At 46.1% G+C, this 22,001-nt stretch overlaps 1 long non-coding RNA gene across 5 annotated transcripts in view; it reads right to left on the bottom strand.

The window, feature by feature from the left end:
* LOC143377605 (uncharacterized) overlaps positions 1-22,001 on the bottom strand; it is a 128,052-nt gene that overhangs the window by 46,079 nt on the left and 59,972 nt on the right. Inside the window, exon 1 of one of the 5 annotated variants that reach the window (XR_013087366.1) lies at positions 19,190-19,302. The exons of the other annotated variants lie outside the window; for them this stretch is intronic. This is a non-coding gene — a long non-coding RNA (uncharacterized LOC143377605). Of the gene's footprint in view, positions 1-19,189; positions 19,303-22,001 lie in introns of those variants that run through there. 5 annotated transcript variants of the gene reach the window in all.

Below are 22,001 nucleotides of genomic sequence, written 5' to 3'. Positions count from 1 at the left end.
TTCAAAAGAATTATCGAGGGACATTCAAAGGTTCGTGTATTCTGTTTCGCGCGAGTTCGTGTGTGTGATTTGCCTGGGTGTATTAAGTTTCGATGGTTCTCGGACCTGGAGGCATCGAGGATGTTGAATTATTATAGTTTGAGTGGGAAGAAGGGTAACCTATTTTCTGATTTGATTCAGTTGCAAGGAGGTGGATTTGAAGGAAGATGCTGTGGGAAGTAAGTTGTTTTTATATGTGAATATTCCTGGTTCAGTTTGTCTCGTGAAATGAAGCTGTCTCTTCCGTACTGTGGAATTCCAATTCCATTGCTAATTAGCTATTGAAAAGTAGAAAACACTGTAGGGTGGATGCACCATTTGTGGCCACTTTAAGGTATTGCACCAGCTTTGGCCACTTCTTGAAAACAATAACATTTTTCCGTGTAAGCAATAAATGTAACCTTATATTTCCGGCGGTAAACTAAACAAAATATTTATGATGTGAAATTCTCCACGTAATAATGGTCTGCAAGAAATTAAAAAATAAAATAATTACGCACATGGCCAAAAACAGTGCAATGGCCACAAACGGTACATCTACCCTAAGTGCGAAAAAGGAAAAACAAATTTTTTTAGCGGAAAATGTTCTGCGCGCCAATGGTAATATTATAGTATGGAATTTAATTTTTGGCACTTACAGTGCTTTCTACAAGGACCCTTTAATTCTTGCTGGAGGTCAGGAGTTCTATGCTTGTGGATGTATCTTCGAGATCCCAAACTTTACAGAGTCTGTGTACCTGCATTTGTTTCGACCAATTTGTAACTGAAACCTATCACTCCCTCTGATCATAAATACAATACAAGAAGCTGCGTAGAATCATCCATCATATTATCAAGAAAGTCTATACCACAAAGAAGCTTAAAGCCTCTGCCACGAGACCACCCTAAATCCTACACAGAACAGCAATTAAGTGTGCTTCTCTTCCAAGAAACAGAGTTCCTCAAATATCAACCTACGCGAAAGTAAAGAATACCTCGGCACCGTGAAATGCTAAAGCTTATAGTGTAAAAAATTCATATGTCCAACGTTGTTTGGTTTTCAGGAGATATTATATATGTATATACTTCCTTCGTAGATGGACACGTTCCCAAGATTCGCAAGTGAACTTCCGTTTTTTAAATATAACAAATTCCGAAGAATGCCAAAATCTGAATAAAAATGTACTAACATTTAAATATCAAAAGCCTAATAGGTGCTTGTCGAGACATTTTGAATCTCTAACTTCTAATATAAGCGGGGGAGGGGGAGATGGAACAAAACTTGAAATATAAGTTATATTAAAGAAACGAAAAAATGTGATAATTTTGAGGGCTGATTACAACCTTTCCGAGTGAATTTCTTTTCATATTTCTTTGCTGCCACCCCCCAGTATGGTTTTCTTCCATAAGAAAATAATCCCTGAAGAAGATTATTCCAATCGGACAACAAGAAAGGGTTTCGATCGTACCTTACACGAAGTTTCATTAGAATCAGAATTTTCGAATTGGGAATCGTCCCTCGTTAGTCGGTCCACCCAGTATAACCGAGCGACGAAGCCAGCCATTACAAGATCTCCTTCGATCCACGGCGACTATCCCGAAAATTACGTCTCGCCGCAGCAGTGGATGCACAAAGTGCATCCGCTCGGCGGAGCCTCGAAACGCGCGGTGCACGTCTCCACTTAGGGGCGGCTGCTTCCGCTTATGTGTGTCAGGAGGGTGCTGCAAGGCTCTCAGGCTCCTTAGTTGGAAGACGAATATCAGTTATTGATGGCAAGCTCGCGCGACCCCCGCTCCGTCTCGACGAGGGTGGTATCGAGATGAGGAGACGTAGGACACGCCGGAGGTGAATTACATCCACCCCCGTTGGCGTCTATAGGGACAAATCAGGGCGAATCAGATCCCCAGACGTCAAGCCGACTCGCGGAATTATGTACGCGGTTAATTTCGAAGCGGAGTTCCCGCGTTTCGTCTACCGATCACGCGGGACCGCGTCCCCGCTTCCACGCGACTGTCTTTGCGCGGCACCGGGCTGCGCGACTAACCGTGGACTCATTAGCGATGCAGCAGAGCGAGGACCGATGGCAAAGTTACACCGTTTAAGTCAGTTATTTATAAGCACGGGGAGAGCGATACGGGGGGAAGAATTCTGGGCCATCTGATCGACGGAGTATTAATTAAGAATCTTGATAGGTATATGGGTACTTGTGGAGTTTGATACTAATTTATTTATTTCTTTATTTATTCATTTGAGAGCTCTGGATGTGCTCAGTGGGAGTGATAGAATTTTGTGGTCTGAATTACTTGCGATTTTTAGGAATTAATTAGTTGTGTATTTGTGGCTGATATTGGAGAGAACTTAAAACTAGAAACCTGAGTTTTCTTATACCGAAAAAACGTTGGTTTCGTTAAGTTTTAATCTCTCAAAGAAGCATTTGACGAATTTCCTCGAGTTATACCTACCCACGCCATTGAATGCAGGTCGTATCTTAGTAAAATCTCGGTATAAGAAGGAAGTATAAGAAGATTCGATATAAGGAAACTCAAATTTCATTCGAGCCTAGCAGAGTAAACGGTAATCCAGTGATTCTTAACCTTTTCGAAGTCACGGAACACTTTTGATTGTATGGAAAATTTGTGGTACTCCAAAATCACTATGATCGCAAAACTAACATCAAAAATATGCCTGAACATACCTTTTACTAAAACTTAAAGATTACAGATTACATAACAAGAAAGAAAGAATTTTTTTAAATTATTTCGCGAAACATCAGCTATAAGAACCACTGTCAAAAGTCATTTCCTCCACTACAAAATGAATCAGCCCAACTTGAAACGAGACCAAGCAGCTCTTCCGCCAATTTGACCCAGCTCTGAATCGGTTACTCCCCGATCCACCAGTCAAACGTTCACTTTATTCTCTTTATTCGCTTTATCCATCCGTCAACCGTCGCGCGTGCTTCGCTCGACTCGTTTCGACGCTCGTTGGGCCCATCGCCATAAGGGACAAAAGTTCGTGAATAGGGAAAACAGGCGCCGAACGGGGTGCAGGGTCACCGGGAGGGGTGGCGAGGAAGACACAGGGATTCCGCGTGGAGGAACGCAAATCGCCCGAAGCGAAACGATCCCGCGTCCACGGGTGGGGACATGAATTTATAATTTCCGTCGCGGTGCACCCCTTGGCCCATCGGTGATTCGCCGATTCGAGCTGTCGGTCGCGTCATATAAATCAAAATCAGACGCATTGTGCGCGCCGTTCCATCGAAGATCGGCCCGCAGAGGGGACCTGGAGAGGGGGCAAGAGGGAAACGAGCCTCCCCTCCCGGGCAGAGGGGGAAGCGAAACTCGGTCAAGCTACAACAAAACCCCCCGTCGGGTTATCCAGGTAGAAACTGCGATACGCGTGCGAGGGAATCGGCGCGGGGAAAGAGCGAGAAATAGACTGAGACGTACGGGTGACGCGGGGCGGCGAAGGGGGAGGGGGGTTGGTTCTAGAAGCCGAAAGTATCGGTCGGATATACATATGTATGTCGGCCGGGGGTACAATGTATTCAAATTGCGAGAAAAAGGGTTGGCCCGTAGCGAGGGTTGCCCGTGTGTGCGCGCATACTATATAGGTGATGGGTAAAAAATGCGACAGACTGGTTAACGAAGCGAGATGGTCCATTGAATGGGATCTGAATGGGATGCTGGGACCGCTCTCGCATCCGTTTCCACGTGAAGTTTGTATACGAGGCGTTCCAGCGACCCGGTGCGCTAACTAGGCGGATATACCCCGTTGGCAGCCATATGCCGGGAGAAGGCAACCTGACCTGCCTTTTCTCCTGTCTCTGGCGCTTCCTTCGGTCCTTCCACAGCCTATGCAGCAGCAACAGTTCGCAAATTTTCCTGGGAAATTAGTATCAGAATGTCTCATCTTCCTGGAAACTCTAATGGAGATGCAGTGCTATTAGGGGTTGGGCGGACAGAGTCGTCGAGTTGCAGAGACAGAGTTTCTTGATATTAGCTCACATAGGCGTACCAGTAGTAACCAGCCGTGATCCGCAATTTCACATGGACACAGATAGTCACCTAACCACCAAATTTAATCTCCCAACGCTCCGACGCAAAGAACCACCCTTCATCCGAGAGAGCAATCTTAGGGAGATCGGGGATTACCGTCCACCCCTGTCGTAGCAACAGTCATCCCGGCTCGGAAGTGCACGCTGAAGACGAGCGAGACGTATCATCCCCCGTGTCGCGAATTCGCCAGAACGTAGGAGAAGAGGCAGGCGTCTCTCGCGGGCTCCCCGTGCGCCGACGACGCCGTTTGGCACGGCTGGCACGGTCTCTCCCCTTTAAAGCGGAACTTTGCCGGTGCTTTGCCTTTTTAAAACGAACAAAAGAACGCCGACACGTCTTAAATGAACGCGCTACTTGTTGCACGGAGAAAGGGGGTGGAGAGGTCGCACGCGGGGGCGGTGGAAAAGAGAAGGCGGTTGGAGCTGGGAGCGGAAGAGAAAAGGGGGTGGCAGAAGTTGGCCCCCGTTGATAACGCGCCTCTGGAGGGGGTTAACGGGGCGAAAGGAGCAGGGGGTGAGCTGCTGGCGGCGGCGACGCCGTCGACAGAAAACTGTTTCTCTTTTGTTTTTATCGTCTGGAGGAGCCCGCGGGGCGGGAGGAGCGCGAGGAAGTCGCAATTAAAAATGTAGTTCAAGGCCGACGCCCCGGGGGAGGTTTACCTTGAGCCCTCTTTCTCTCGTTCTCACTTTTCTCTCACCCCAACCCCCTTCTTGTCTCTCTCCCACTCCGCGCCCGGTACCACTGTCTCGCTCTCGCCTTGCCCCTCTTTTCCTCTCCCTCACGCTTTTTGCGCGCTCCCTTTCTTCGCGTCGGCGTGGAGAATTTCACGTGGCGCGCTCCTTTTCCCGTTCCTCGCGCTTCCTTCGCGGCCGCCGGCACCCTTCCGCGGAGCCGCCGCTTCCACGGAAGTCGCGGGGTTATAAGCCCCTCGTCGAGATAGGGATTAAGATTATTTTAGCGTGTCGCTTCTTTCACGCTGGATTTCCTCCGCTCCCTCCAGGGGGCTGATCCCGAACGTCGTACCGCTGCGTCCTTTGACGCGGCAACTATTACCGAATTTTCTTTCGGTGGAATGTTTGTGACGTGGTTTCTCGGCGACAGGATTCGTCGTGAGGAAACTCAAAGGGGAGATGAAAGTTTTCATTCGGGAAACTTGGCTCAGCCGCGTCGCGAAGAATAATTTGGGGGACGGTTCCGATAATAACTGTTTAAAATTGTTATATAAAAGTTCTGATGAAAATAGTTATGGAGAACTTTTATTCCAAATAACTGTTATGAAGAACCGAAATTTCCAACTATTATCTGTTTCGGTTACGGTTCCTATTTCCCGCTTCGTATCAGTTTCATAACCGTTATTTTTTCGGTTCTTTATCGGTTCCGAAATGATTCCAGAATCAATTCTTATATCGACTTTTCCCTAATTGATATCATTCATTATCGTAGCTGTAGATTGCTGTAGATGTCCGTCTTTTTTACAAAATCCTTATACAAACAGGAGAAACTTTTAACTTCCTATTCTGAATGATATAGTGTCTGTGTGAATGTAAAAAATATGTAGCTGATTTATTTATTTCAACGCTTTTTTTATATGTGATATGTATAAATGTTTCTTCTTTTTCTATAAGGATTTTGTAAAGAATATGCACATATACAGTAATCTGCAGCTACGATAATTAATGATATCAATTAGGGAAAAGTCGATACAAGAATTGATTCTAGAACCGTTTCGGAACCGATATAAAACCGAAAAAATAAAAATTATGGAACCGATATGAGGAAGGAAATAGGAACCGTAACTGAAACAGACAATATTTGGAAATTTCGGTTGTTCATAACAGTTATTCAGAACAAAGATTCTTCATAACCGTTTGGGGAACCGAAATCGATATTATAACAGTTTTCAAGCCCTGGTTTGGAGTGACGAGATTGAATTAAGAAATGGTAATTGATCGCAATTATGTTGGTGCGGGGGGGAATTATTCATTGATAATTCGAAGAGAATATTTCAACTGCACCGTAAACAGCAGAGTTAAGGCAGAATGTGACTTTCCGACTCGTTCCCTGCGCAGCAGAAAAGGCATCCCTTATCTTCCCAGCGGTGCACCCTCCACTCGAAAAATTGGCTTCCGCACTTTCGACCTGCTCCTTTCCCATCCCCCGATTCTCTCCACCGGCGATCATCTATCTGGCGTACACATCGAGCATCGACTCTTTCCCGTGGCTCTGCCCGATGCGACAGGGGGTTGCTTTTCCTACCTGGCGCGCACCTCCACCCCTCACCGTTTCCTACCTTACGTTCCGCAGGGAGTCGTCGGATGATTTTTTTTTTCCCACTGAAAGCAGCATCACCTGTGCCGATTTCGGGATTACTTTTGTCGGTTCCAGCGCCAGGGACACCCCTGTCGAGTGAAGAGCGCGCGCCGGGGGTAGAATCGTAAATATCCGCTGGCTGCCAGCAGAGAGGGGAGGGTCGCCGGGTCCGCAGAGTAACGGGGTAAGCAGACACAATGGGGAAAACAGCGTTATTGGCTTTTCAAAATGGTATTTACCGAAAATAACCAATTTGAAGGGATAATGGCGCGACCGTCGACACGCGGGACAAACGTTTGCGTTGGTCGACGCCCCGCCACCCTTTATTAACGTTCCCTCCTCAACCGCACCGACGTGCATCCACCTCGATCGTCCACGCTCGATGTTGCTAATTATTTCTCGATTAATTGGAATCAGGAGGGTTCGCATATGACCCTCTTCCCCGAGGCAGGAACCTGCAGTGTTCCACCCCTCTACAATCGTGAATCGAACGTGATCGTAAATTCGCCTGGGTTTCTTTATTTCTGCGGGTTTAGAACTCAATCCTATGTCTGACAATTAGAATTATACGTTATCTACATCAAAAACTATCTAATTACATCGCTAGATGGGGCAAATTCTTGAAAAGGGGTGGCAGAAACATTCGCGAAGTAATTTCATTGGATCAAGAGACAGGGTAGTGTCTATATTACGCCACGACCCGCTATCAAGAACCTGATTTACATAAGAAAAGTGTCTGCGTTTTGTTCCTACGTGCCTTATGAGCTGAGATATTTCAATGCAAAGTTGCAATTTGGCGAATTTTATGTTCTTGAGATTAAGCATCGTCGTCGTCAACACCATTGGGACACGAAAGAAAGAAAAATATTATCGCAATTTATACATATTTATTCAGTTTAGCAACATCAATTCGGAGCGCAGCGCGTAGTATTTTGAATAAAATACTTGTTGGTATTGAAATATTTATTTCTATAAAAATATATCTGCTTAATATTATGATATTCTTTCTTTCTTCCAATGATGAATCTTTTATTCAATTTAAGTCCGACTGTTTGTACAAATAGTCGTTGTTATAATTGGCGCAATTTTTGTATAGCATTAGTTTTGTGAAGCTAAATATAGCGCATTAATAAATTTACGACAGTCTTTTTTCGTTCGTCTGCGCGCGCGTGTATACTTGGCGCGCTTCTTTGTACCTTTTTTAAGAAAGGTAATTTTGTGGAGATAGACTAGACTTCGCTGCGTCACGAAGTTGAAAGATAAATATCTGTAAAGCGTGATATCGCAATTATAGAAAATCAATTAACGAAGCTGCTCGAAACTAATTCTTCAGCGTCTCCGGCACCCTCCACGTTCCATTAACCCCCGCTAATTAGATTACCCGAAACCTACTCCCGCAATATCCGCCCCCATCCCGATCCCCCCCGTACACACAATCTAATAAACCCCCAGCGTTTCGCGACGAAAAAGTTTCTCCACATGTTTCACGACCACTCGGGCCCGTCATCGTATTCAATCTTTCCAGCAGCGGTGCCGAAGGATTAGCCCGACTAAGCCCTCAAGATCCGCGCAACTTTCATCCCCTTTACGGAGCGCGGGAAAGGGAGCCGATTCCCCGCGGAGAAATCATGCAAACTCAAGATGTGCGTGGGATACCAAAAGGTCTCGCCCGAACAATTTCCCGCGAACGAGCGAAAAAAGAAGGGAAATACCGGGCGAAGACAGTGGATATTTGCTTGCTGGGGCAGAGGAGCAGAGGCGCGGCAAGAAAAAGGGAGGGCGATCGAGCGGAAGAACCGATGGACGAGTTTAATCAGCGACAACTGCAGAGACGAAAATTCCGCTCCCCTTATCCCGACCTCGAATCGCCGAGTTAGGAAGCAGGAAAGGGAACGAGCCGAATCGGGGGGGGGGGGCCAGCTCGCAGGCATCCTCGCGGAATGAAATTCGTGGGCGAGGGGCGAGATGGAAGGTGGGCAGTTCGACGATCGAACGGTTGGTTGAAAGAAACGAACGGGGGTGGGGGAGGGTGAGAGATTTGGATGTGGAACCAGGGAAACCTTTCCACCGCGAGGACTTCCGTGCCCCGCCCGGGGCCTCTCTGATTCGAATTTCGACCACGCGCCCTCTCGTTACGTATTCCCGGCGTAAGGGCGGCGATGGGAGTCCGCCGGAAGGTAGGAAATGCCGGCGGAGTGGAACGGCCGAGAGAGAATAGCGGGGGACCCGTAAAAAGAAGTCGTGAGAACCGAGGCGTGTTGCGAGCACGGAATTGAATCCTTCTTCGGGGCACGGAGAAGATGGTGCACGGGGCAGGGAATCAAAAGGGCGTCTTCCATCAAAGAAACTGGAACATTGTATCCGTTTCCCCGTCCCTCCTTGCCTATTTCTTTTCTCCGGCGAGACGTTCGAGGGAACGACGGCCCTGGTTTTACATAAAGGCACCCCCGCGCGTGTTGCACGTGTCCTTTGACGCCAGGACGCTCCTCTGGCTTGTCGAACTTTTCAGAATAATGAAAGAGAGCATCGAGTGCATCCGACTTCGACTCCAGGCGGCCTTACGTATTTCCCGGGATCGATCTGTTGATTAGAGGAACTGAATAGGCTCTCAGGATTCGCTTCGCGAAGTTCACAGTTGGTGGGGTAACATTGACCACAAAACTGCATCTTGAAGTGGGTAATTAAATCTACCCTGGGCACTTTCAGAATAATACCTGTTATAGAATAGATGCTACAGGAATTTCTTTTAAAATCTACTTTTCTGGTGAAAGTTACCCCCACTTGACGGTAACCCTGAACAGTGGCGGACTGGATTTAAAAATATTGGTTGCCAGGAGGCAAGGGGGGCTCACTCGCAACTGTAAATTTTAGTGTAAAAGTTAGCTAAATCGTAAATTTTAGTTGTGTACAGTAATAATATTGGAACTTCTATTTTCAAGCTACGAAAAGGTCAATAATATTTTTAACGTATTATCTAATGTTTAAGAGGGATCCACTAGGCCCACTTGCCATCGGGCAAGCTGACACTCTGGCCACTCCGCCACTGACCCAGAGTTATGACCCCATAAACTAGGAATTAAGGGATCATTCCGGTTAACGCGCCAACAAATTCAGCGATTTTCAGGAATTTATTGCGACGAAAATAATTATAGTTGTGGAATAAAACTTTTTTCTATTCATTAAACTAAATTTCTATAGTAAATAAAAAATATAAAAGTAGTACGATTATAGCTTTTCAAATGATTTTGAAAGCGGTCCTGATGACATGTTTAAAAATTCGTGCATCGCTCGTGAAGGCGATTTCAGCTGTTAGACTTATCCAAAACTAACCCAAAAATCCAGATTCTTTCTCAGTATGACTGTCGCTATCGCTCGGACTATAATTAGTGATTTATCTTCCAACTTAGCAGAATGGGCGGGCAAAATGCAAGAAAAATGTTTTTCGGATTTTTTCCTTTGGTATTTTCGATTTTAAAAGTAGGTTAGACTCAACGGAAATACTTGGCTGTAGTCCCTGCGAGAGTCATAGGTGTGCAGAAAAAGCAGTGGGTTCGATAAATTTTTAGATCTTATCTTCGCGATGTGAAAAAGTGACGTTTTAAGAAAAACGCGCTCAAAGTTTTCATCTATAGAGGCCGAGCCTCTGTGCTCCCTACAAATGCCTCTGTAGAAGCTAAAAAAATCAGAATTTTCCATGAAAATTGAACAGTACATTCTTGAGGATCTATACTTTCGAAAAATGTTTAAATAAAAATCGATTCCTTCAACCCGTCTGAACGGAATGACCCTTTAAATGAAAATTTGCAGCCCCACGAACAGATCAGCACCAAAGCAGTCCCGACTCGCTCGACTGCCCCGCGAAACGACCACCCCGCCGGTCTACACGACCTCCATCTTGCTTCGGAGCTGCACGGACCCGGCGTATCCCCGAGAAACAGATCCCGTAAAACAGAAACTTGCCGCGGTACGTACGGGCTGCATATTCCCCGCAACGAGGGCTTCGTACCCAAGTTTCCGAGGACCACGCTAAGGTCCTTGTAATTTTGCCTGCCAGCATCCTCGCCCTTTCCTCCGCGCCAGTCCCGTCCCACGTTCTGGACCACTTGCTCGCGGTGATCCCGCAAGTGGAGGAGGCTGGCGGAGAATCGCAAAGGCAAAGAGCGGGACAAAGAGGTGAGGAGAGGAGGTCCAGGTGGGAAGAGGCGAGTCGCGGCTGGTGTGTGTGGTGGGACGCAGGGGGAGGTGGAGGAGGAGGGGTGGCTGGAGGTGGCGAGCAGGAGGTATACGAAGGAGGACGTGCCTTCATTTGTTTCAGCGGGCACGGCGGTGGGTGGTTACGTCACGTGTTGGTCGTCATGGTAACCTTCTGGGCTTGCCAAGAGGGGATCCAGCGTGTTGCTGGTTAAGACGACCAGGGATCCTGATCCTACGGGATCTCCCACGCACATAGAATTCCAGCCACGGGAGCCTATGTCGAGGGGTTGCTGCTCGCGCCCTACGCCGCTCCTGCCTCTCTCGCCTTTCGGGTCTTCGATCGCGGAACGCCGGCCAGATTTCTTTTATCGCCTCGTGGCACGGATGTTACGCGCCCCGAGAGTCGATAGTAGCTGCAAACGCCGGCTTCCACTGAGCGCTGCGTTTTTTGGGGTGGAAGTAACGGCCGAGGGAATAGGCGAGCCTGAGGCGCGGGCGAGGGTGGTTTGTTAGCGACGCGAAGCGAATGGAGGTCCTCGGATTCTTGATCGGGGATGGGCAATGATGCTATTTATTTTATCACATCGTATATTCTGTGTAAATATGCAAAATAAGATATATATATATTTAAAATCTTCTGATGATATATGAAACATATTTCTTTCAAAGCCCCACTTATTCAGTCCTTCTCTATACAAATATAAATATTTTGGATGTCACAGTGACTCCGAAATTTGTTCAGGAAGCAACTATTACATCCACGCGTCCAGGTTATATGAACACATTTCGGGTCACGGTAGAAATTCAAATTTTGGTAGGACTATAAAAAGTGATACGAAAGGTAGATTGTGATATTCAATTATTTATAGAAGAATAGCAGTTGCGTTATTCAATTATTTATAGAGCAATAGTAGTTGCGTTATTCTTTGCAATTTCAGCTTTTTTTACTTCTGTTATTTGAAGTTTTCACTTTGAATAAATAGCGCGAGCCACCGGTGGCTCGCTAGACGCGGATTGTGCTTTAATAGTTTTATTTTTTATATTTATCGGAGAAACTAGATCACAGTTGGGTAATAAACTGAAGGTGGTACAGATGAAAGCATAGAGGTAAGACATCCATTTTTATAATTAATTATGTGATTGGATAAAATGGATTAGGGGTTAGTTTAAAATGGTTCACATACCCCAATGTAAATTAGCTTCCTTCAATTTCCTAATACTGGTATCAAGATTTCTGTCGCGGTAATCGTTTACAGTATTAAGAAGCATTAAATAATGAACACGAGGAAAGTATTCTTTAAAAGTTTAAAATCTTGTGGCGTAGTGGAACGCGCGTAGCGAATTCTCACGCTGTAAAGTTTGATTACAATCTGCTCGTCTGTTTTTACTTCATTCGCGCTTTACGACGTTCAAGTATCCATTGTCGTAAAATATTCCAACCCCTCTGTTGCTTTGCATTCCGCTGGAGCACGTTGCGCTTTCCAACCCCTTGTGTCTTGGTCCAAGAATACCGCGACGCTTCTCCAGGCAATAGATACTCGTATCACCTACGATTCCTAGCACTTAATTGACGAGTATTCTCACTTCTACTTTACAATTCCAACGACCAGGAAATCAGCGTATTAAGTAAATATTGATACTGCTCGACCAAAATGATATATAGATTATTAGTTGCTAAATGGATTACACAACGCGAGAAAATAGGGTACAAAGATTACGCGTTCTATTAACACGTGGCAGGAGGTTATAATAAAAAGCGAATACTAATATTATTCCATCCCTAAAAAAAAAACAATTCCATGATTAAGTATTATTAATAATGACGCATAATCTCTGTACTCTATTTTCTCGCACTGTGTAATCTATTAACAGCTAATAATCTATATATAATTTTGTCATTATCTCAACCCTCCGACAATAAGAATATTTACTTGATACACCATCCCTCTACTAGGAATGTTTTCTTCGCCGACCTTGCTCGCACATCTAAAAAAATCAAACTCAACACCCTGGATCGTTCGAAATCCTCCCCTAAATGCACCGTCAAGAAAGCGCACCCCCCCTCATCTTCATAGACAGCGGCGGCTCGAATTTAATCTCAGACACAACTGCAGCCCCGAGTTTCCCGTTAGATCTTCCGTTTTACGAATATATCCCGTATCGTCGAATAAAGCGAGACGATTAAGCGTGCATGTCTCGCGAAATTGGGAGCCACGCCGTGGCCCGCGGGGGGTTGGTGTCCTCGGGGCTGCGGGAGCGCCTGCATCTCTCCGAAACGCGCTCCGCAAAGTAGCAGACTGCAGTGGCAGCATCTTTGAGTCTTCTCCTCGTAATTACACGACCACTCCGCGAGGCGTTTCGCGTTTCTCTGTCTTCCCCTGTCCTGGGAGACGTCTCCGGGCCATCCCCCGTTCCTCGGATCGAATTCCATTAACATCGGCCGTTTCTTCTTCTCTCCTCCCGCGAGCAACGATTCCTTATGACACGCTCCGCCTCCAAACCGATGACAACGTTCTCGCATTTTCGCGGCGGACGCGTTTCTTTGGAACTCTCGCTTTCGCTGGTGATTCCAAGGGGGTGCAGCCTGGGCGCTAAGAGGATCTCGCGCGGGGCCGCTTTTAATTCTAGCGTAGGGGTGGTGGAATCTTATTTTTGGGCTAAATGTATTTTCTTTCGAATTAGTATGTGGATTTATATATTTTTTTTCACTTTGTAAAGAGCCTCCTTTTTATTTCAAGAATATATGTTAACTAGCTTTACTACTCGGCTTCGCCTGAAATTTAGATTCCGATTTTATAAAAAAAAATACTATTTTTTTTTTAAATTAGTCAGACATAATAAGCTGAGGCACCTTTCGTGATCCCAGAGTTTATTGTTCGAAAGTTTTTAGGCGACAGACAAACGCACAAACATATAGAAGTTTTCTGCTTTATATATTAAGATTATTAGCACCCTACCATTATTTTCTAATTGGAATTCTTTTTCTCCTTTTTCATTTTAAACCTCACTGCTTTTCAATGCATGCATTGATTTAGTGAAGATTCGAACTGAATGAGAGATTATTTCGTGGCTTCTTATATAATAGTTGCGGGAGTTTCTGATGTAGCGGGGGAAGGCACGTTCAACGACATACGCAATGAAACTTTCAGACTTTCTCCCTCATTATATGTAGCAGACACGCCATTGTGTAATGATCAAAAGTGTTCCATTCATTCCGGAGCCACATCCAACCAGCCTCGACGTCATCTTGACATCTTCAGCAGACGTTCTCGCAAAGTTTCCCCCCGGCGACGGGGGAAGGTCGCGAGCCTGATCCCCACCGACAATTCGAGTTTCCATTGGAAAATAATTATTATGGGATGCTACTTGAGACGTCCTGCCTCCCACGGCCTCGGCATTAAGTATTGTTTCTCCCTATGTTTGAAATTAATTTGAAGTTGCCTGAGCAACCCCATCGAGCTTGCCAAGGTGCCCCGTTCCCTGCCAGTCAATAAGGAATACCCAGCGAAGCAGTTTCGAACTTGCCACGCCAGCTTAGCTAGGGAAGGAATAGACCTACGTCCAATCGATTATCGCTGACTCCTCTACTAATACCCCCGCGTTTCATGATCCATCAGAGTAATTCACCCTATACTCTCCACTAATTTCACCAATTTATCCTTACCCTGGGAAACTGATATAACAACTTTCCTTCCGGCACTTTAATATTACCCAAAACCACAATCATCCCCTAAAACATTCTCACAAACCAATTACAAATAAAACACAGAATGGTGAAAGTTGCAACGAAGGAGTCACCCTTTCGCTGTTTTCACCGCTGACAGGAACCACCCCCACCCAATTGAAAATCCCATTCTGACCCAAAGAAAACATCCCCCGAAGCAGAAGCAACGCCATTTCCACGGCCACGAGCCATCTTGCACGAGTGTGGCGTTGGTTCGTCGCCCTCGCTATTCAAGGGGGGGAGGAGGGGGGTGGTTTTCGAAAGACGGGTCGTGGGATGGGCTTGCCAAAACCACCCCAGCGTACGTCCTCGCGCGTACGTATACCGAAGGAACAGAAGGGGCACGGTGTACGTGGAGCGGTACACGATAGAGTCTACCGGCTGTTCCATCGTCCTGGCAGGATGCAAGACGTAACATGCCTAACGATCTTCCCTCTCCTCCTCTATCCCACACCTCCTTCCTACTCCAGCTCCATTCCCTTTTGTCGAATCCTGCCTCTCTCGCCTCCTTTCCACCGTTCCTCCGGCGCTCTCTGTCTCACCGCTCTCCTCTTTTCTCACCGCGAGATACGCTTTCACCCTGCCGCCCCTCCCGCCCCCCCCCTTGCTCCTCCTTTGGCAGATCCTGGCTGACTCCGTCGCAGCGAGGTCTTTGCAATTGCTTGCCAGTGGCTTAGCGTCTTGTGCAGCTTTGCGTCCTGCGCGCAGGCACCGCCGCCAATTTGCGCCAATTTGCGTTCCGCGTCGCCCCTTAGAAATCTCTGCCACCGGTAACGGGGCGCACGCTGTTTTCTGCTGTCTCCTCCTGGCATTACTTCGGTCGCGAACGGGGCCGCCGCCTCGAAACACTGCGGACTCAGCTGCGAACCGCGGCAGTGCCCCGGGACCGCGATGCTGGGGCGCTCGGAAGACGAGACGGGGTGGTTTCGCGAAGCTGGGGGTTAATTTTTCATCGAAACGCCGGGGATCATTCGTTGCACGCTTGTGTTTCACTCAAATGTCAGGGGTAACTGGATTAACGCGCTCCCTGCCGCGTGCAGGCACCATTTTCGGTGCACGCTGAACTCGATCTCCACGTCAACTGATATTTTTAGCATTCAAATAATTTGCTTCCAGCACTTTTGAAGCTGCGGACTGATTTGGGGACACGCTCCACTTCTTGTTCTAAGAAAAGGGTTAGAAATTCGGGTGGCGAAATTGCGAGATTGAGTTAGTTAATTATCAACGCTTATTAAAATTAAATGGAAAACTAATTACGTCTTCGTTAGGAAGCGTTACGAATAGTATCAGAAGCTAAAAATTCTCACTGCAGTGGCAACAACGCCTGCAAAACGTAATCCTGTTCGAACACTATTTTTTATAGTAGATACTAGGGTTAGTCCGTTGTTGCTCTGGATGCCTCAGTTTCTTTAATACGTTCTAAACCACAAGCTAAATAATTATAACACATTTATCAAGCTCCAAAGCGTGTGGAAGCTTAAAGACGGTCCCGCAGGGGACGTCGAGACTTTCCAAAAGAATCCACTGACTTCACCATTCCTATTTCACGAGATGAAGAATTCTGAATGGTCGGGCAACGGTGTCAACTAAGCATTGTCAGCTTCTAAAAACTTCTATTTAACTATCCACAACGAAGTCACCACACCGAATCTCCACCGCCACTTGACTCCCCAATTGAACCCTCGGATGCACCACCGCCTCTGATGCAACTCGCCTCCGTTCCCGCACAAGAAGAAACAACTCCCGTCGAAGTCGAAGGGCCCGAGCCGCGATTAGTCTCTGTCGCGAGCGTGGATCGACCACGGTCATTTTTCGACCGCGAGGCCGGCCGAAGTCGTCGGCGCACGTACCGTGCGTGGAAGCAGGCCATAAATCAGCGGCGTAAACGCGGTGGGCTGACCCCGGGGAAAGATTGTTTGGGCTGACCCTCGACCTGGGTCAGGGGCCCCGCTGACCTCTGCTGGATTGGCCACGAGACGCAGAACCGGAAATTCAGGCTTCCCCCTCCTCTTGCCGCCGCAGCGAATTGACCTGGACGATAATGTCCGGTCACTCCTTTCTGCGGCACGCGCCCTCGAGAGCATTAGCTGGTGATTTATCGGCGGGCCACGGACACCGCACTGTCGATTTTTACCATTTTATTTCCACTTTCCTGCCCCCCCGACGCCGCAGGTATTAGTAAATATTGTATTCACGGACCGCCCTTCTTTTAGGCTGGTGAACAGTGGTCGAGCTTTATGAGAAGTGTGTTTGAACTTTGGCGTTGATGAGGAGTTAATAGGATTACACTCTGATATGGTTCTTTTCGAAAATGTATTAATATTAAAGGGAGGGTATTTAGAAAGATGCAAGGTGTTTTGGAGTTTCCTTGGGGAATCCGACCCAGAGGCAGAGACGGGCAAGATTTTTATTTAAATAAAATTTCGAATAACGAATAAAACTTAGAAAAATTATTCGTTCGTTAAGCCGAGTTCACTTTATTCGACACATGGCGAATAATTTTTTTTAACTTTTACTTGTTGTTGAAAATTTTATTTAAATAAAGCTTTTGCCCATATCTGCTCAGAGATTCTATGTAATGAGTGAGATACATTGGGTAAGATTTCCTGAATATTTCCGCGGCTAATGGTTATTTAGTTTCTAGAAGTATATTTATTGGAATCCTGCTTCGTTACCTTCGCTAAGTAGTCGATTAACATTGGAAGACTGTAATAATTAAGAAACGTCCTGTGAGAATACACCGAAAAGTGCTGAAACTGGGGCATGCCGCATTTTGCAACTAATTGTTTTGCAACGGCCTAAGCCAAAGTTTTAATCCTAGTCTAAGTTCGTACGGAGTAAGGTGAAGCTGCTTTCGGAAAACGTTGGGAAAGAATGGCAGGTGAAGGGGGCTACAAGGAAGCGCGTGTTTAAAGTCAAATCTAATTTCGCGCTCGCTCGACTCCTCTTCAATGGCCTCCACCTCGCGCGTGGAATCAAATTATTCACGGTCAAGCAGCGAGTGACCAGTGGTCAACTGTTTCGCAGCGGGGCGTCGTCGGAGGACTCGGTGAACCACGCCATTTCTGGGTAATTGAACCGATTCGAGTCAGGGGTCGGTGGCCACGGTACTGCAGGGGTGGCGTCGAAGGGTGACCTTTACAAAATGGCTGCGAGCCATTTTAGTGTCGTCGAATCGACGAACCTCGCGTATACGCTGCAGAATGTCGAAGGATATTCTCCTTTGGACGAAAAAGAATTTGAGAATTCGATGAATAAATTTTTTGGACTTTGAGGGCACAAGTTGTTAATCTTCGTTTCCTTTTCACGAATATTATCATATCAAACTCATTTGCTTAAACTCCTTTAATATAAAATATCATTTTAAAGGGGGAAGATTCTCTTTGCTGATTGTTTATTTATTTTTTAATCAATTGCTCGAAACAACTAGTGCGAAGTGTTTAATATTATAATTCCAAGGGTATTATAGCATCAGAAAACATCTGGTAAATGATACAAGCATTGTACAGTTAAATATAAAACGAGTCATCCAATAATTCTATATAATTCAAGTTTAACTGCATCAGAATGTAACTTAAAATGTTTTTCAACGACAGTTTTTACTGGCTTTAAATTTGATACCAAATTTACCATTTTTAAATACGAAGAAGGTGTATTTCAAAGTAGTATAAATATGTATATATTTTTAAGAATATAAATTTAAAAAATATGAATAAAAGTTTATTTTCTTTGCATAGCGCCTTTTATAAATAACCAGCCATTTTGACTGGTCTAGTAGAATTAGATCTACATTAATTGTCAGCAGTTCTAGTGCTAAGATTGTCTGACTTCGAGTAAACCTCCAAAGCATTCACGCCTTAACACCATGTTCCCAAAAAGTCAAACAAAACATTTTCCTAACCAGTTTGAATATTTGTCATCCTTTACAACCCTTTATTACTGAGCTATGCGACAAATCTTAACAGAAATTGCTCTAACGTACCACTCAAGTTATATTCCCACCGAGTGCCGACCAACGGAAAATATTTTCACGTGCAAGAATGAGTGGTGAAACGCGGGAATCGACGTCGGCTGCGCGATAAACCTAGTTCTCCGCGCGGATCCCGCGCTCCACGCCGCAGCGACAAATAGTTTTATTCCCGCCGCCTGCACGACGGAATAAAACGCGCGAAACGGGCGTATTCGAACATCCCCTAACGACGGCCGACTCAATGAGAAGTTTATCGCTCCATTTTCCCGTCGATCATATTTTAAGGCTGCCATAACACGATGCTCCGAGCCCGATATTACTTTTGCATTATTCCAAATCTACGGCGCGCATAACGCGATGGAAATATTCCCCGGCGGGGTACAACTCGCCGTTAAAATGCGAAAATGAGGGCGAAGAAAAAATTAAATTCCTTTGTCGAGAGGCGGGCGGGGAGGAGGTTTGATTTGCTTGCGACGATTCGGTCCTTGATCGCGGGGAGAATTCGCGAGGACTGTGTTTTACATTTCCAAGCAAAATACAGGCCACTGAGATACTATTGCATAAGGGCAAAAAGAAATTCGAGCAATTTCGAGATTAATCATTTCCACTGAAACATATTACGAGATTGAGAGGGAAAAGGTAGAAGAAGTGACGATTAAAATAATATATATAAAACTAAAAATACATAACGTCCTAACAACATAATATTCAGTATCCCAAAGAGAAAGATACAAATACTTCGTACAGGAAGTATTTAGAAATGCACCATCTGCCTCCAAACAGTCTCAGGTATCCGCGAAATCAATTTAATAAGAAACTAACCCACAAAGAAAGCAGTCGAAGTACATCTCCCCATAAATCCGTTAACTACACCACTACAACGTCAAAGAGGAAGCGAAACAATCACCAACCTCGAGTCTCCAAGCATCGAGGAAGCTTCAGGTCCATCCACCCCCATGGTTCCCATCGCCGAGTCCACGGATCTGCTGCGGAATCACAGGAAACTCGGTCGCAGAGCGTGGCAAACGAAGTGAGCGTGTCAGAGGTGTTGCCTCCGTGGTGCCAATCGAAAGACTAAGCGAAAGGGTTAACATATTCCTGAATACAAAACACATGCATATTCTATGGGGTCCCATGTGCGTCTCCTACCCTGATACGAGCGTGCACGCACACGCGGCGAACGCACACGCACGGGGGCCCAGGTGGGGCCCCCCATACGCGTATGGAAAACGACCGTGGACCATAGTCGGCGACGTTGGCTACCTGAATCGCCGTGCCGCGGCAGCGGGGAGGGTCGAAACGGCTCGGGGGCCAGTGGCCGTGACAACTATTGCTTATCGTAATGTGATTTTCATACGGAGATCCACGGCTATCCGTCGACGATTATTAATGATCGACCAGGCAGCCGATCTCGACCACCGAGAGTCTCGTTATCCGCCGTAAAAAATCCGATTCGATGCTCCGCTTTTCTCCGCTGTCGACTTCCGGGCCCGGGCCGATGGAGTTCTCGGCGAGACTGACAGGTCGATCGATGGGCAATCATCGAGGATTAACGAGACACATCGGCAGAAAAGGGACACGCTTTGCGGTGGTGGATAGAATCGGAAGCGAACGTTTCGGGGGTCGATGGCCGACACTGGAAGCCGCGCCAGTGTACTCTAATTGTACTCTACTTGTGTAACTGTTTCTTCAATTGGGATGTTCGAAAGGGGTGTAGGACCTATGTGTCGGGATGGTGTAAAGTATATTCAAGCATGCAAGTTATTGCGAATGTAAATCCGATTTTTATACGAGGTGTTATAATTACAACTACGAAATAAAACTCCTTAGGGTAGGTTTACGGTGGAGCTGCGATAGAAATTATAGGTGCGTCGATCAGACGGCGATGAAAGTTGCTTGAAAATGTATTTTATTGGTGTGTTTATATAGCGGAGCTGTGGAAATAGTACAGCACGGTGGAGCTTACTTTTCAACCATGAAAATATGATCTCCTTACCATGTCAATTTGTTCCTTTTTATAAAAAATAAAATCGAGCAGAATATGAGCACAATTTTATTGATCTATATTTAGGGGTAGCGAAGGACGGTGACACTTTCAATGTACGTGATAATTATATGGAAGGGCATGGGACAGTAGAAATTATTTCAAATGCATGTATTTGTTCATTAAGAAAAATGGTGCCTGTGAAATGGTACCATTGTGCCCCGTCTGACGTATAATTAAGTAAAACAATCAGTAGATTGTACCCTGACAGCAGGAACCAAGCACTGCCTGATGTCAGAGCTTCTGTGAGCAATAAATTTAACAAATATAAATGTAAATGTAAACGGATACATTAAAATAAGAATTTCTATAACTTTTCGCTCACTTGAGCTACCCCTAAACATAAGAATGCATTGTCCAATGATTTTGCATAGTGTTTGCATATCTAAAGGAACAAATCAGGGTGGTAACACTTATAAAAAACATTTAATGTGTTTTTTTAACTTTTAAGCTCCACCCTAATAGTACAGTTTCAGTCGTTTAAGGTTTCGCAAAGACGAACCATTTAAACATGAGTGATTCTAAAGAAGAAATATTGTTATCTTCAAGTTCCATCATCTCACAACTTCTCTAAAACTAATCTGCCGCTGCTGCGATATTCTGACTTTTCTTCTTCGACCATCGTCGCACGTTAAACCCGATCTCACCCCACGGCTGTCAAAAAAAGCGCAACCATCGAAATCGTTCGTTCACCGAGTCCACGAGCCACGGTCTCCACTGGAGTCTCCAAAAACTCCGACCATTCACTCCGCCAACAATATCGGGTCTTTGCGCCACTCGTGGCCATTGCCCGCATGAATCGAGTCGCTCATCAGCGTTCACGGCCCGCGCAAATGAAATGCCACTTCTGGCCTTATCGCGAATCAGATCGGGGCCCCTCCATCGAGAGGCCTCGACGGGTTACGGTCGTCCAGGGGCACCGTGGCAATCGTATTAACTCGTTTCACCGCGAGGGACACCTCTTTTCATCCGGCGTCCATCCACGCGACAGATGCGGAAAATCGCGATCTCCCTGACCGGTGGCGGGGCAGAGGAGCTTCTAAACTGGGCCAGGCCCCGGTTTTTTCATACCGTTCCTCCGCCTAGGACTTAGTTAAGACGTCAGAGGGCGAACAATACGGTCAGCCATGCGTGCGCGGGGCTTCGCACCTTTGCCTCCGCGCATAGAATTTTGATTCTTATCTTCGAGGGCACTCGATGGGTGCCGCGATTTGGAGATAGCCTGCATCGCGTCGAGAGCACTTCAGGCCGCTCGGCCCTCGAATCGTTCTTTTTAACCCGGGCCCGTCAGCCGCGTCCTCGAATGCGCAGTTCGCTGGAACTTTTAATAAATGCCCCGCCCGGGCTAGTTTCACGGGCTCAGGTAGCTGGGCCTAGTGGGAAACGATTCTGTTACAGATTCGAAAGATTCGCGACAATGGCCCGGGGGGATTTACATCGGGATTTAATGAAGACTTGTGACTGTTAGTTGGAAATGGTTGAGAGCTTTTGGAATATATGCACTTAGTGTTGAGTTCAAATGCGTTGCCATAGCACTTGCCTTCTCAAACTTAAGAAAGAATAAGTAAAATGTATATAGACACATGTATGCACCTAGATTATTTGCACTTGTGCCTCATATTAAAGTAAAACGAGATAGAAGACTTTTTTAGAATAAAATTTACTTGATAGATGTTGTT

This window comes from Andrena cerasifolii, chromosome 16, assembly GCF_050908995.1.
Source record: "Andrena cerasifolii isolate SP2316 chromosome 16, iyAndCera1_principal, whole genome shotgun sequence".
Taxonomy (NCBI): Eukaryota; Metazoa; Arthropoda; class Insecta; order Hymenoptera; family Andrenidae; genus Andrena; species Andrena cerasifolii.
This window is presented reverse-complemented; position numbering and strand designations above follow the sequence as displayed.